This window comes from Ictidomys tridecemlineatus, chromosome 1 (assembly GCF_052094955.1).
Source record: "Ictidomys tridecemlineatus isolate mIctTri1 chromosome 1, mIctTri1.hap1, whole genome shotgun sequence".
Taxonomy (NCBI): domain Eukaryota; kingdom Metazoa; phylum Chordata; class Mammalia; order Rodentia; family Sciuridae; genus Ictidomys; species Ictidomys tridecemlineatus.
Window position 1 is genome coordinate 245,907,610 of NC_135477.1, and position 16,257 is coordinate 245,923,866.

The window sequence follows — 16,257 nt, forward strand, 5'->3', positions numbered from 1 at the left end:
AGTGCAAAATAAAATCTCAGTGTCATTTTGATTTGCATTTTCCTAATTGCTAATTTTTTATATATATATTTGTTGGCCATTTGTATTTCATCTTTTTAGAAGTATTTAATTCCTTTGCCCATTTATTAATTGGGTTATTTGGATTTGGGGTGTTAAGTTTTCTGAGTTCTTTATATATTCTAGCTGTTAATTGAGAAAGAGATTCTTTTAAATCAGTAGGTCCCTGGGCATCATTCAGACCACACAGGGCTCCTGAGACGTGTGACACCCTCTCCCCACATCCAGGCCTTCTCTTCTGCCCCATGCTGGCTCTGAGAACTGCAGAGAGGGAAACTGGCTGCCCAGGTCCCCACTGAGGCTGGGAAACATCTGGGTACTCAGGGAAGGGTAGGGGCTGGGAGTTCCCCCAAAGCTGACCTTTCTCTGCAGATTGGGAAGGGGAGGGTGCAAGCCTTTGAGTTCTTGTTCCTTGCTTTCATTCTTGGGCCTTCCTCCCAAAATTCTTGAACAACTTTTAGGAGATTCAGAAAGAAACACATTTAGGATCACCCTTAAGATCCCACAGAATATCCCTCTATAATTGTCAAAGTACACAGCCAAGGACCCCCTTCCCTGCCAGCTGCAATGAACCAGAAAAGGGGGTACGATTCTTGACAAGACAGAGGCCAGAGTCCTGTCAAATGGAGCTCACCTCCTGTTGTTGATCTGAAGATCCTGGATCAGGAGGGGACCACAGAGAAGTCTTCCTCCCCTTGTTCTGGTCCTCGCACATAAGTCAAGGGCTCACGGCTGGAGCCCGGGGACCCATGCTTTAGCCTGTGGCGCCACCTAGCACACCCAGAGGGTACTTCAGAAAAAGGAGAGGGCAGGTTTGCGGGGTTGGTTTTGTTTCCACATCAGAAAAGGGAGTTTCCATTTCATTCACTGAGTTCTGGGAAATGGAATTTGTGTAAAACCTTTCTTGCTCATGATGGAAAACATTTATTTGAACCTAATGAGGGAATTTAGCCCAGAGGCAATAGTAATCAAAACTTACACGGACAAGGATTTAGTTCTCTAAACTTGCTTTCCCTCCCCACACACACACTAGTAACAGCTGTGACTGTGCAGTTTTTACTTCAAGAAGAATTTTGATTCTACCGTAAGTTAAAGATTTTGAAATTGACAAAGAGCTGCCATTTCCTTTCTTCTTCTTCTCCCCCCACCCCCCTCCCGACCCCCAGCCTCTTTTTTCTTCTTCTTTTTTCTCTTGTCATATTTGCCTCTGGGCAAAGCTTCCAAGTCCTAAAGAGAAAAGAGGCTCCCAAAAACAATTCCAGTGACAAACTTAGATGGTCCAGTCAAAGGACATTCTGACAACTTACGCTGTGGCTTTGCCCTTTTGTGAGATGCGGCTTCCCCCGCTCTACAAACCCCAGCCCCAGAGGAGATGCTTGGTGTGCCTGCTCCTCCTGCAGCATACCCTGAACATAGGGAATGCTAGAGCAGCCCTTCCCGCAGGGAGAGCACACACCTATGTGGAAAGCAGAGGCTCAAGGGCGCTTCTAAGCTTCAGGTGGAAGGTGGTCCCATGACCACACTGGCAAGGGAAAGCCTTTGCCTTTGAAGGGGCCTGGTGAATGCAGAGGTTGTGGACAAGGGCTCTGGAACCAAATGCCTGGTTTGATGCTTGCTTCCCTCAAGCCTCTGGGACCTCAGTTCTCTACACAGTAAGGACAATTCTAGTACCTACTTCATTGTGGTTTTGTGATGATTAAATGAGGTTAACCATTTGAAGTGCTTAGAATAAGACCTGGCACATAGCAGGAACGTAGTAAATATTAACTAGTGTTTAATCATCCTAGAACTTAAAGGGGAAAACCCTGAATTCCTTGCATCTTAATAAACCAGCCAAAGTTTTGGTCAAAGCTGAAGCCGCTTTAGAATAATTAGCATAGCAAATTGCACCCAGCCATTTCTTTTGGATATCTCTGTATGGGAGGCAGAAACAGAGACAGGAATACAGATTTTAAAAATTCTTTTAGGAGGAAGTGTTTAAAAATATATTGAGGACCAACTTCTGGATGCTCAATTAATGAAGGCAAATGACTGACAATCAGGGCTTTCTGACAGATAGGTGATCAAGGCTATTTCTCCTCACTTGCTATTATGATCATTCCCCAAACCCCAGTGCCATCCCTGATTGATTCAGTGGTCTTTCCTGAATGGTTCAATGGCAATAAGGCCTTTTGTTCATTTATTGTATTTTAAATTTCTTCATCATAAAGATCCTATCACTTCATGTCCCCAAACTAGAAATTGTGACGTAATTTTGCATTAACACCTAGATTGTTTGAAAAGTGATGTCTTTTCTGAATAATCTTAATGCTCTCAAGAGGCAGATGTTATTGTGAGGTTGAGGCAGGAGGATCACCAGGTGGAGGCCCACAGGGGTAACGTAGTGAAACCCCCATCTCAAAACAAACAATACACACACTCACTGGCATTGACGCCATAGTCAAATGACAACCAGGTTGTCATTTTTAGAGCATCTTTTCAGGTTCAGCTTCTGATCCCTATGATTGATTCTGATCTATTATTACCTTCAATCAATTTCTCACAAGAACCTACCTACAACACATTAGGAACAACCCATTTTTTTGAAAGTGGTGAATTTATGCTTATCCCACAAGGTATATGCCTAAAGAAGTTTCCAGAAGGCTGACACAGCAAATAATTCGAGAGAAGCCATGCTTTATCCTTAGAAAACACAAAATGTGTATCAATGGGCAAGACTATTAAAATTGAAGCCAAAGTGCAGTGCTTCCTTGACAAAGGCAAATACTGGGTGTTCAGGCAAGGGTCAGAGGAAAATGTCTCGGATACACTTCACATGTCTCCAGGCTTCACATGGCATTTTTATTTAGATTGAATTAAACTGCAAAAAAATTATACATATTAATTTGATCTAGAAGCAGAGTAGCTTTTGAAATTCTGATTATTTATGCTCATTCCTCACCCTTATTTGTATGATTGCATTCCCAAGTGAATTGGATCAAGAGTCCTAGTTATGAAAAATTTTTGTGAGTTCAGAGAAGACGTGGACAGATGTACTAAAGACAGTCTTTTTTTAAACTGTTAAACAGCCATTTGCACTATCAATGATCTTATCACATATACAGTTATATGTTTTCAAGGCTATTTCCAATGCTTTGTACCAGGCATACACAGAAGTACGTCTTCATGAGTCTTCTATCGTACTCATGTACATAGCCAAAGCAGTCCCTGTAATCTTTTGACTTTGGGAACAACTTGATAAGTGAAAACTATGTTCATGGCATTTTAAACACAGACTCTCCTTCTACATTGTCGTGATGTTTTGGAGCTGGGAAAGAATCATTAACATCCTGTATATCCATACCAAACCAATTCCCTGCCTTTCATATGCCACAAATGGCCTAGTGAGATATAATGTTTTACACGTGATCTATTTGGCTACAAAATGTAATCCAGTATATAAACACATATGCTCCAAGACACATGGCTTTATGTATTCAATGTAATTCCAACTAAAATGTCTAAGTGTTTGGGGGAAATCTTGGTGTTTTAGTCAGCTTTTTCTGCTGCTGTTATGACTAAAAGGCCTAACAAGAACAATTAGAGGAGGAAAAGTTTATTTGGGGACTCAAGGTTTCCGAGGTCTCAGTCCATCCACAGCTGGTTCCATTCTTTGGGGCTCAAGGTGAGGCTGAATGTCATGGCAGAAGAGTGTGGAAGAGGAAAATGGTTGGGGACATGTCACTAGAAAGCAAAGAGAGAGCTCTGTTCAACCAGGACAAAAGCATATCCCCAGAAACTTACCTCTGCCAGTCACACCCTATCTGCATTTAATTACCATGTGGTTAATCCCTATTAGGGGCTTGATTCACTGATTCATAATCCAATCATTTCACTTGTAAACCTTCCTGCATTGTTTCATACATAGGCTCTTGGGGGACACCTCATAACTAAATACTTGTCATGTTAATCTTTTTTTTTTATTGGTTGTTCAAAACATTACAAAGCTCATGATATATCATCTTTCATATATTTGATTCAAGTGGGTTATGAACTACCATTTTTACCCCAAATACAAATTGCAGAATCACATCGCTTACACATCCACATTTTTACATAATGCCATATTAGTGACTGTTGTATTCTGCTACCTTTCCTATCCCCTACTATCCCCCTCCCCTCCCCTCCCATCTTCCCTCTCTACCCCATCTGCTGTTGTTCAATTCTCTCCCTTGTTTTTCCCCCCACTTTCCCCTCACAACCTCTTATTTGTAATTTTGTGTAACAATGAGGGTCTCCTTCCATTTCCATACAATTTCCCTTCTCTCTCCCTTTCCCTCCCACTACTTGTCTCTGTTTAATGTTAATCTTTTCCTCATGCTCTTCTTCCCTGTTCTGTTCTTCGTTGCTCTCCTTATATCAAAGAAGACATTTGGCATTTGCTTTTTAAGGATTGGCTAGCTTCACTTAGCATAATCTGCTCTAATGCCATCCATTTCCCTGCAAATTTCATGATTTTGTCATTTTTTTAGTGCTGCGTGCGTAATACTCCATTGTGTATAAATGCCACATTTTTTTTATCCATTCATCTATTGAAGGGCATCTAGGTTGGTTCCACAGTCTAGCTATTGTGAACTGTGCTGCTATTGTCATGTTAATCTTAAAAAATTCAGAATTACATATGAAAAAGAACCAAGAACCAAGAATAGGCACTCAAAAAGAAGAAGAACCAAATGGGAGAAATTGTCTTCCATATATTGAAATATCCTATGGCTGTATCAATTAATACAATGCAGTATTGGTGGGAAAATATATAGATGGGACAGTGCAACAGAATATAGAGCCCAGAAACAGACACACATGTGCATGGAAATCTGTTTTTTTTTCTAGAGCTGGCACTGCAAATGATTGGGGTAAATATGATTTTTTTTCAATATATGAGTATGGTGAAAATAGATTACTCATATGTTTAAAATATAAAACTGGACCCTTCACACCTCCATAAAATCCAATTTTGGGTCTATTAAAGATTTAAAAGTAAAAATAGAATTGTAAAATTTACCAAAGTGTAACATAGCATAATGATTTTGTGCCTTTCTGGTTTATAAAAACTCTTTTAAATATATATGCTACAAATAAAAAAATTTTTAAAATGACATGAACCTGTTAAAATTGTGATCTTATCTTATTTAAAAAACATCATGAAAAAAGCAAAAATGTAAGTCAGAAACTACAAGAAGATACTTCCACATAAAGGGTTAATCATCCTAATATACAAGAAACTCCATTAGTCGATGAGGAAAAAAAAAAAAGCAATCATAAGTGGGAAAAATGTCAAATGTGTTCATGGCCACAAATAAAAATACATGGAAAAATGCTTAATCTTGTTAAAAATTGGAGAAAGAACATGTTAGAATCAAAATGATCAAATGTTATTTTATTTCCATGATATACACAGAAATTAAGAGTCTTGCTAAGGGGCTGGGGATGTGGCTCAAGCGGTAGTGCACTCGTCTGGCATGCGTGCGGCCCGGGTTCGATCCTCAGCACCACATACCAACAAAGATGTTGTGTCCGCCGAGAACTAAAAAAAAATAAATATTAAAAATTAAAAATTCTCTCTCTCTCTCCTCTCTCACTCTCTCTTTAAAAAAAAAAAAAAAAAAAAAAAAAAAAAAAGTCTTGCTAACCCACGATGTTACTGAGAATGCACAGCAGCAGTTACACTATCTGGGAAAATAATTTGGTATCCTCTAGGAAATTCAAAAAGCACCTGAACTCTCTGACTTTGGTAATTCCACCCCTAGGTACATTTCTTAGAGAAACTCTTGCACTGTGTATTAGGAGACAAGTAAAAGAATATTTATAGGAGCATTGTTTATGACTAAAAATAATATACCTGAAGACAGACCCAATGTTGATAGACAACAGAATGAATAGACAAGTTGTGTTGTATTCACAATGAACACATCAATGAATAAATAGTTCACGTTGCTATACACAACATGAATGAAATTCATAAAGGAAGATCCCAGTGAAAAAGCAAGCAGTAATGGAAAGTATGAAGAACAACTCTGTTCATGTAACAGTCAAAGTCATGCAAAACCAAACAACATCTTCTTGGGGGATATAAATACATGGGCTACAAGTCTAGAGAAAAACAAAGACTGATAAATACGAGAATCCCTGGTAATACTTTATATGATGGGAGAGGGACAGGACAGGGTTCAGAAGGGGTACTTCCAAGCTTTCCAAAATAAGGCTAATAATGCTCTCCTTAGAGTGGCTGGTTGGTGATGGATGTCTGATGTGTTCTTACTACTTAAATTCCTTCCGTGTTTTAAGCTCTTTTTTAAAAAAATAATTTTATACTCACACACACAAAAAAAATGTGTTCCTATTTTGCTTTTTTCCATTCCCCTGGCTTTCCCCAGTGACGTCAACTGACATAGAATAGTTCAGTGATCAAAACCAGGAAACTGACATTGAACTAAATTTCAGATCTTATTCAGATGTCATTGGATGTACCTGTACTATTTGCCTGCATGTAGTCTATAATGTTTTATCACATGTATAAATGCATATAATTGTCACCACTACCAGTATACAATACAGCTCCAGGGTCAGAAACCGCATCTCCACAGCTTGAGAACCACATCTTCCCCAGCCCTGATTCCAGACAACTGCTTATCAGTTTTTATCATCATAATTTTTACCCTATACATACTGTTAAGTGTTCTTTAGTATCTACTCCATATATTTTAGAACTAATGGGTTTCAGAAGGGAAAAAAAAATGATTAGTAAAGAAGATGCTCCCGTATACCCTTTACCCTTGCAGTGAAGTTGCGCCAGGCTTATTGAACTGCCAGATACTTCACACTCACCCAGCTCATCTCCTGCATCCTTCTCCAATCAAGGCACCAGGGGTAAAAGCATGTACATATTTTTCTCCTCTCTAGAAGGTCATCTTAGAACCAGTAAGCCACGGTGTCCTCCCCAACCTCCCACCACTTCCTTTCCCCCCAAGTCTATGCAAGGGGGTAGCAACTTATTAGGGTCTCTGTTTCAGAGAGTGAACCTGACCTCAGCATGGGGAAATCTCATCAAAGAAATTAGATGTAGCTAAAAACAACAAAAAAACAAAACAAAAAACTGATAGGCACACAGAGAATCCCATGATCTTGACTGGCAGACCCCGACACCCAGGTCTTGCCTTGCATTTCTCATGCCTTCCTTTTCAGGTTTGTTGGCCCCTGGAATGGAATGGTCTAACCCATCAGAACCCCAGTCTCCTTGCCTGCCTCGGCAGAGTCCACCCCACCTATTCTCTAATGAGCAGCCGTTCCTCCACCCAGCCTCTGGGGGTAACGCCTTCCCCCACCTAAGCCTTCTTATTTTAAAACAAACAAAACTGTTTCCCACTGGGCCCTTATGATTGATTCCTTTTGATTCTTACTTCATCCTCAAACCTGACTCCAGACAACCCCCCCATACACACACACACACACACACACACACACACACACACACACACACACCTCTTTTCATTCTTTCCTGGATCTCTTCCCTGCATTTAGCTTTGTTTAGTTTTGTTTCCATTTGGCCAACCAGGCCTGTACAGGCAGACCCTATTTTGGCCACAATCAATCAGTTCTTTGGATCTTCCTCATAAAGAGAATCATGTTTTCTTCTAAGAACAATATCAAAATGAGGGGGTGTGTTCCTCAAGAAAGCTCAGCCACCATTAATTAAATGAGTTCAATAAAGTGTGCTGCTTGGAATAGCATCATATTTTTTGATAAAGGGTCTCTGAATGAGCACATTTGAGTGAAAGTAGTTTTAACAAGGTCAATCCCTGAACCCTTCCACTGCAAGAATGCCCATTCCTTTCCATACCTTTGTGTGTGACTGACACATCTTTTTTTAATAAAGGGTTTGTCTGTGGACAAGCATCTGGGCTGCAGAACAACCCCTGAATCACAACATGTGTAGTAACAGTGTGTCAGCTCTCACAAAGCAGAGTTAAATAGTTGAAGGCCCTGATCTCCAATTCCTATAACAGCACAATGCACCGTGGGCCACATGACCTTCAATTTGCTTTCGGGTCCATCCATCACCTTGTTGCCTCCCTGTAGGACCCTTGCTCTTCCTTTAGCATGAACCCCAATAAACCTCCTGCATCCAACTTGGCATCTGCTTCTCTGAGAGCTCAACCCATGACAGGAGTCAAAAAGCTGTAGATCTTAGGAGAAGGAGCAGCTTCCCCTATTCCTTCTCATCTCCAGTGTTTCAGGGGCGATTAATCTGAATTCCTTTGAAATCATCTTCACAGACTTCTGGGGAAAATGCTTATATCACTACTTTTTGATCATCTGTTTTCAGCAGTAACCACCCACCACCCACTTTCCTCTGTGGAGGCTGAGAATATTGCTCTTTTGTGCATTTGTGTGTGTGCACTCACACACACACACACACACACACACACACAGTCCACTTCTCATTTACCCATCATCATAATTGAGTTAGAATCATTTCCTCAGTAAGCAAATCATTATGACTGCACATAGTGACTAACGCTCCAATCTAATATGATTGCTTGTTTCCCCCTCATATTTTCCTTCCCAGAAATCAGCATTTGTCCTGCTTTTCCATTTGCTTGGCTTTCTATGTATTTATCACAAATTTGTCCAAACACTCTCCCTATAAATCTTTTTCTGGATATATAGTCAAACAAATGAAGTACTCCATTAATCTCATCTTCTTGAAGATGTCTTTTCCAGAGCCTTCTAGACTGCCATTATTTTGCTGGACTGATTTCTAGGACTGCCTCTTGTTTTCTTGGAATCTCCTTTTCCCGTGAATTTGAGAAATTCCTTTATATATTTCTTGAATTTGATTTGTTTTCCTCTTTGAAGATTTACTTTCTTCTTCTTATGGAGCATACCCTTCAGCAGTTTCCTTAGAAAGAGTACGTGGGAGGAAAATTTTCTGAGATCTTGCTTATCTAAAAAAATCACTTCCTTTACCTTTGCACTTGATTGTTTTAAGGAGATGGTAAATGTTTGCCCCCTCATCCTTAGGCAGATGTTTTTGGTGAAATCTCCTTTTCTTTCTTTTTTTTTTTTCTATCTCTCTATCTGGTTATGTCCTCATAGTAGAAAAATCCCTGAATAAAGACTCCCCAGGTTAAACATGTCATCAGGGTTAGAAATGTATTCACATGCTGTAGACAAGTGCCACAACAATATAAGTAATATACACATATAGCTAAGACATCCATGTTACTGAAAACTCCAAGATTTCTAAAAGCATAAAATGAGCAGGTTGTTTTCCTCACCTAGTTTCCCTCCCTCTAGAAAACTCCTACTTGTTTCTTGTGATTCCTTTTAGAGATATTTAATGTACACAGAGTTCATTATTAGGGAATAAGTTGATAACCTGAAGGGAGCTTAATGAATAAATTTTTCAAAAAGGTGTGGATAAAAGAGAAAAGGAAATAACCTGGAATGGTAACATGTCCAGGAAATAACAGCAGCAGGCAGATTTTTCTAGACCCATGCAGGGAGGAGGAGAGGATGTGGTTGGTGAGGGCTGTCCAGCATGAGCAATGGCTCTTGGTAGAGATTTAAAGCCCCTCAAGTGGAAACAAAGAAACCCCTTAATGCTTTAGGCAGAGTTCTCCAGAGAAACATAACCAGTAAGATGTATGGACACATTCATGTGCAAAGGGAGATTTGAAGGAACTGACTCATGATCTTGGGGGCTGGCCACTCTGAAATCGGTAGAGCAAGTAAGCAGACTGAATAGCCTTCAGCTGATTAGATGAGGCCCACTTATATAAGGGAGGATAATCTTTTTACCCTAAGTCCATTGATTTCAGTGTAATCCTACACACCTATAATCCTGGCTATTCAGGAGGCTGAGGCAGGAGAAATACAAGCTCAAGGCCAGCTCAAGCAACCTAGTGAGACTGACTCAAAATAAAAATTTTAAGAAGGGCTGGATGTAGAGCCATTGCCTGGGATGCATTAGGCCCTGGGTTCAGTTCCCAGTACTACACACACCACACACACACACACACACACACACACACACACGTTGATAACGTCTAGAAGTGCCTTCACAGCAAGATCTAGGTGAGCATTTGACTTAGCCCAGTCACCAGGTACGTTTGTATCACAGGCAGTACACACAGTTCATATGCTCAGAACACACAGTTGCTAGGGAATAGTGAGGAAGGACTCCAGAGGAGCAAAGGCTAACTAACTAGGTCTATTTATTATTTTTTATCCTTTTGTACACTGACAGTAACACACAGCACATGTTGCAGCATTTTTTTATACCTTGCTTCATTCCTGTTTTACATCTTAGAGATATTTTCACATTAGTACATGGTTTCTTCATTCTTGTTTCCATTTTGTTGCTGCACAATGATTTATTTTACTAGTCCGCTGCTTATAAACATGTTTTCTCTCAGTCTTTTGCAATCACAAATGACGCTGTAGTGAATACTACTTGCATGTCCATTATTTGCATCTGTGCAGGAATGACAAATTCCATTAAGTATAATTGCTGGGGAAATGAGTATCAACAAACTGTCAAACTGCCCACTGAAGAATCTTGCCAACTTATACTCCTAAACAAAAAAAAAAAAAAAAAAATGGACTCTATCTCCACTTCCTAATGCATATAAAACTCACAAGATTGAATTTCTGGTTCTTTGTTACTCCAATAGCTAAACATGATATTTTGCAGTAATGCTGCATTTTCAGAAGCATAAACATGAACATACTGCATCACAAATCTTACAACAAAAGATTTTGCAATATTTGTCTGCAAAATGGGGTGGCAATAGAGTTCCAATCTTATGAGATTTTTAGAGGAGTTCTGCATGTCCTGTGTTTAGTGTAACATCTGACCTGTGGCAGGCACCCAATAATTGCTCACCAATTGCTGATACCAAAAAGAATGAAAAAAAAATGATGAATTTTCTCTCAAAAAGAAAAAAATGATCATCACTTTAACAGATAAATCTGATAAAGAAATACATATGGTTATTAAGAATGTTAAAGGGAATGTTTCTAGATTTCTCACATAAAACATATAAAGAATGTTGCTTTGAATATTCTTTTGTGTAAAATAATATACTGTAAAAAAATGCATCCAGCACCCCATCTGTGTGTCAACCCTCATTTGGGCACTAGCTCTCTCTGTTAGGGTTTTGAAATGCTACATGGATTCAGTTGTGGGGACACTGCCCGTTGCCTTCAGAACAAAGGAAAACCCGGGTCTTTCCATGGAGTGTAGGACTCCTACTCATGACTTCATGTCTGGGGGTAGAGGTGATGAGAGGAGTCTTAGGAGCACTGTGAAATGATGGGGTCCTTTTTACCCCTGAAAAATGATGCCTTCCACGGGACCTTCCTCTGGGAGCACCTGAACTTTCCTCTGTGTCTGCTGACATTTGTAAAAGGATGTGGGCCAAGTTTCCTCTTCCCTTGGCTCCTTTCCAATGATTTTCCATGGTAAGACTTTACCTGTTTCTAACATTCCCATTATATAGGAACTTCCCCCACACACACACATGGAAACCTTCCTTACTCTGATCAGACTGACTTTTTCTTGGCAGGGAGGGGTTTTTTCCAGGGATGGAACTCAAGGACACTCGAACACTGAGCCACATCCCCAGCCCCATTATGTATGTTATTTTGAGACAGGGTCTCACTGAGTTGCTTAGCGCCTTGCTGTTGCTGAGACTGGCTTTGAACTTGCGATCCTCCTGTCTCAGCCTCTTGAGCCAATGGGATTAGAGGTGAGTGCCACGGCACCTGGCCAGATTCTGACTCTGCATGCAAGATCAAAGTCATTCCTCAGTAAAGACTCCCCACCCACTCTGCTTAGGTACTTAAAAATAACACTTTCCTCACTTTGCTCAAACTCTCACCTCCTACATCAGACAATGGAAATGCCCTCCTTGCCCGACTCTGTGTCCGACTCCCACACTCCAACCTCCACATGGAAGCACTGCCTTCACCCTGATTGGATTCTCACACCCACCCTGGGCCATGAAGTCTCCTCTAGATCTTCCAACCATTAGACACTCTCTTCCTCTGTCCTATTGAGGATTTCATTTTTCAAAGAAGGGAAGAAGACGAAAATGAAAAGATGGATGTTTTTATTCCAATGGTGGCATGTTAATGTCAATACATATTAAATAACAATTAGTACACCACAACAATGGCTTCATACACGTTATTGGTTAGGACAATGCTAAAGTATTTAAGGTTTTTGATCATTTAAAAATCTTGAGAAAATACACAGATATGGATGAAATTGTGAAGACAGAAAAATGACAATTAGGTATTTTTAATATCCTTTAAATTCCCAGAGCCTTTGTGTATGCATTCATATTCATACTTTTTCCTCATAACATATATCTGTTCATAACATGAATATTAGCTAAATTGCCTGTCTTAGTCAGGATAATTCTTTGGGAAGCAGAGGCCAAGTAGGAAACATTATTGCTAGTAGCCACACTTATTAAATAGTACTTATTTTGCTGAACAGGAAAATTATCAAACCAGATCTGCATACTTTAGGTTTTAATCTACAGCAATTTGAGGAATTGCATGAAAGTCTACCTAACCCACACCTAACATCTCTGTTCCCATAAAAGGCAAAATCTCAATACTCCCTGTCTGTTACAAAGCATAAAAGTGGATAGTTTGAATATAAGTAGTGTCCCCCCAAAGATCCAGGAGTTAAAGACTTGGTTCTCAGGGTAGCACTATTGAAAAGTGCTACGGAATTTCAAGAAGTAGAGCTTGTGGAAGGTTCTTAGGATGTGGCGGGGGAGGGGGATACCTGAAAGGTGAACTGTGAAATAATATAAAGTATCTTTTGCACAACCTAAAAATTAATTCCAGAAGCAAATCTCACAAATAAGTGAGAGTTAAACCACATGCTCCTGAATAAACATTGGCCAATAAAGAAATAAAAAGAAAGTAAAGACATTAATTAAAAATATCTTGAGAAAATGGAAATACTACATAACAAAATTTATGGGATGTAGAAATAGCAGTTCTTTTTTGATATTTATTTTTGAGTTGTACACAATATCTTTATTTTATTTATTTTTATGTGGTGCTGAGGATAGAACCCAGGGCCTCAAACATGCTAGGCAAGTGTTCCACCGCTGAGCCACAGCCCCAGTTCTACGAGGACAGTTTATAGCAATAGATGCCTACATTAAGGGAAAAAAATCAAATAAACAACCTTATCAAAGAAAATATAACAAGCCAGGTTGGTGGCACATGCCTGTAATCCCAGCGGCTCAGGAGGTTGAGGCAGGAGAATCAAGTTCAAAGTGAGCCTCAGCAACTTTGTGAGGTGCTAAACAACTCAGTGAGACCCTGTCTCTTAATAAGATACAAAAAGGGGCTGGGGATGTGGCTCAGTGGTTGAGCGTCCCTGAGTTCAATCCCCAGTACCTCCTCCCAAAAAGAAACTGCAACAAGGAAAATAAGTTTAACACAAGGAAGGAAATAACAAAGATCAGAGGAGAAATGAATAAGATAGAGACTAGAAAGGATCAACAAAACTAAGAGTTGGGGGCTGGGGCTATAGCTCAGCAGCAGAGTGCTTGTCTAGTACGTGTGATGCACTGGATTTGATCCTCAGCACCACATAAAAATAAGCAAATAAAATAAAGGCTTTCTGTCAATCTATAATTATTAAAAATAAAAATAAAAATAACTGAGAGTTGGTGTTTCTAAAAATATAAACAAAATTAACAAACCATTTTTAACTCAGAAAAAAAGAGAGACGATGTAAATAAAATCAGAAATAGAAAAGGAGACACTATGATCAATGCTAAGAAATGCAGCATAGGATACTACTATGAACAATTATATGCCAAAAAAAAAATATGCATCTCTGAGAAATGGAGAAACTCCTAGAAAAATACAACCTACCAGGACTGATTCATGAAGAAAGAGAAAAAAATCTGACAGACCAATAATGATTAAGAAGATTGAATTTGTAGTCATAAGCCTCTCAACAAAGATAAACCAGGGGCAGATGGCTTCACCGTTGAATTCTACCAAACATTTGAAGAAGGATTAATATCAACCCACACTCCTCCCAAAATTTGAAGAGGAGGAAATACTTCCAAACTTATTTTAAGAGGTCACTAGTGCCTGATGTCAAAGCCAGCCAAAGACATTACCAAAAAAAAAAAAAAAAAATAGAGAGAGAGAGAGAGAGAGAGAGAGAGAGAGAGAGAGAGAGAGACCAATATTCCTGGTGAACACAGATGTAAAAATCCTCAATGAAGCACACAAGCAAACTGTATTCAACAGCACGTTAAAATGATCTGACACCACAACCAAGGAGGAGCAAAAATAGTTCCATGTATGAAAATTTATAATTGTGATATACTACAGTAACATGATGAAGGATAAAAATCATATAATCATCTCAATCAATGCAGAAAAGCATTCAATAAAATTCAAAATTCTTTCTTTTTCATAATGAAAAAAATTTCAAACTCAACAAATTAGGTACAGATGGAAGGTACCTCGGCTTACTAAAGGCCACGGATGACTAGCTCACAGTGGTGAAGGGCTGAACCCTTTCCTCTAAGATCACAAACAAGACAAGGATTTCTACTCTCGCCACTTGTATTTAACAGAGTACTAAAAGTCCTAGCGGGGCAATTAAGCAAGAGGGGGAAAAAAGGAAGAAATGAAATGTCCTATGTGCATACTTGAAATTGGGTATACTTAAAATTTACTAAGAGAATAGCTCACAAAAAAAGAAAAGTAAACATGAGATGACAGGTAAGTTAATTAGCTTTATTTGGGTAGTAATTTTACAATATGTATCAAAACACTACAATGTATATCTTAAATATATACAATGTTTGTCAATTGTATATATTTAAGATATAAATTTAAACCTCAATTTAAAATGAACAGATAAATATTGACTAGTTAATAAATAAAAACCAAAATAAAAAGGGGCAAATAATAGAGGAAAAGCAAGAAAGAAATATCATGTGTCAGGGAAAATGATGATTTCACAGTGATGATTTTTTCAAATAGTAGGCAAGCCACCAACGCTCAGAGTTAAAATGGGAATGGCATTCATTACACAGGAACACTGGAACCACCACCACCTCACTATCAATAAGCTACTTGGGAAATACTGATGATATCACTATTAAATGCCTCAGAATTTAAACATTTGAACTTGGTGCAGAGGCAATGATAGAAAGCAGCAGCCCTTGATTTTTGGCAATGAGCTAATCAACCTGTGAAAAATGTAGGTTTTCACAAGTAAAACAGAAAGTCAGTTTGCAGGAAAAGGCAAAGGTTAAGGTCCTGGGAACATTTTAAACAAGTAATTGGATACAATTTTGTAAAAATTCCTCAAGAGCAGTATTAGGAGTAATTTGACAAACTGGTAGCTAAGCAGAATGTGGAAACCTCTTGTTTTGAATTTATTTAAAATAAACTCTTCCAATTAAAGCGAGCAGTTAAAGTGACATGTTCAGCATCAAGTTTTATAAACGGATGCCTCTGTGATTTACACATTCTGATATCCATAGAAGGTGATTTGTTGTGATGATTTCAAATTGCAAATTCTCTCACCAAGAAACAGGTAAATTCTCTCTCCGTCCCCCACCCCTCTCATATTAGGTTGAACCCAGGGGCACTTAACCACTGAGCTATATCCCCAGACCTTTTTTATTTTTTATTGAGACAGGGTCTTTCTAAGTTGCTGAAGCTGCTTTTAAACTTGCAATCTTCCAGTATCAGCCTCCCAAGTTGCTGAAATTAGAGGCATGCGCCACCACACCTGGCCTAAATAGCAATTGATGTGCCACATTTATAGGCTGATATATAAGGTTGATCCTGATGATTATGTTGACTTCTTTTTAGGTGTTATTGAAATACTTTTAGTATTATAATTTTTTAATTTGTTCTAATTAGTTGTACATGACAGTAGAATGCACTTTGACACACTATACATAAATGAAGTATAACTTCTCATTTGCCTGGTTATACATGATGTAGAATCACACCAGTTGTGTAATCATTTATGAACGTAGGGTAATAATGTCCAATCTATTTTACTATCCTTCCTACTCCCATATCCCCCTCCCCTCCTTTCACTCCTTCTGCCTAATGCAGAATATCTCTAGTCTTTCCTCACCC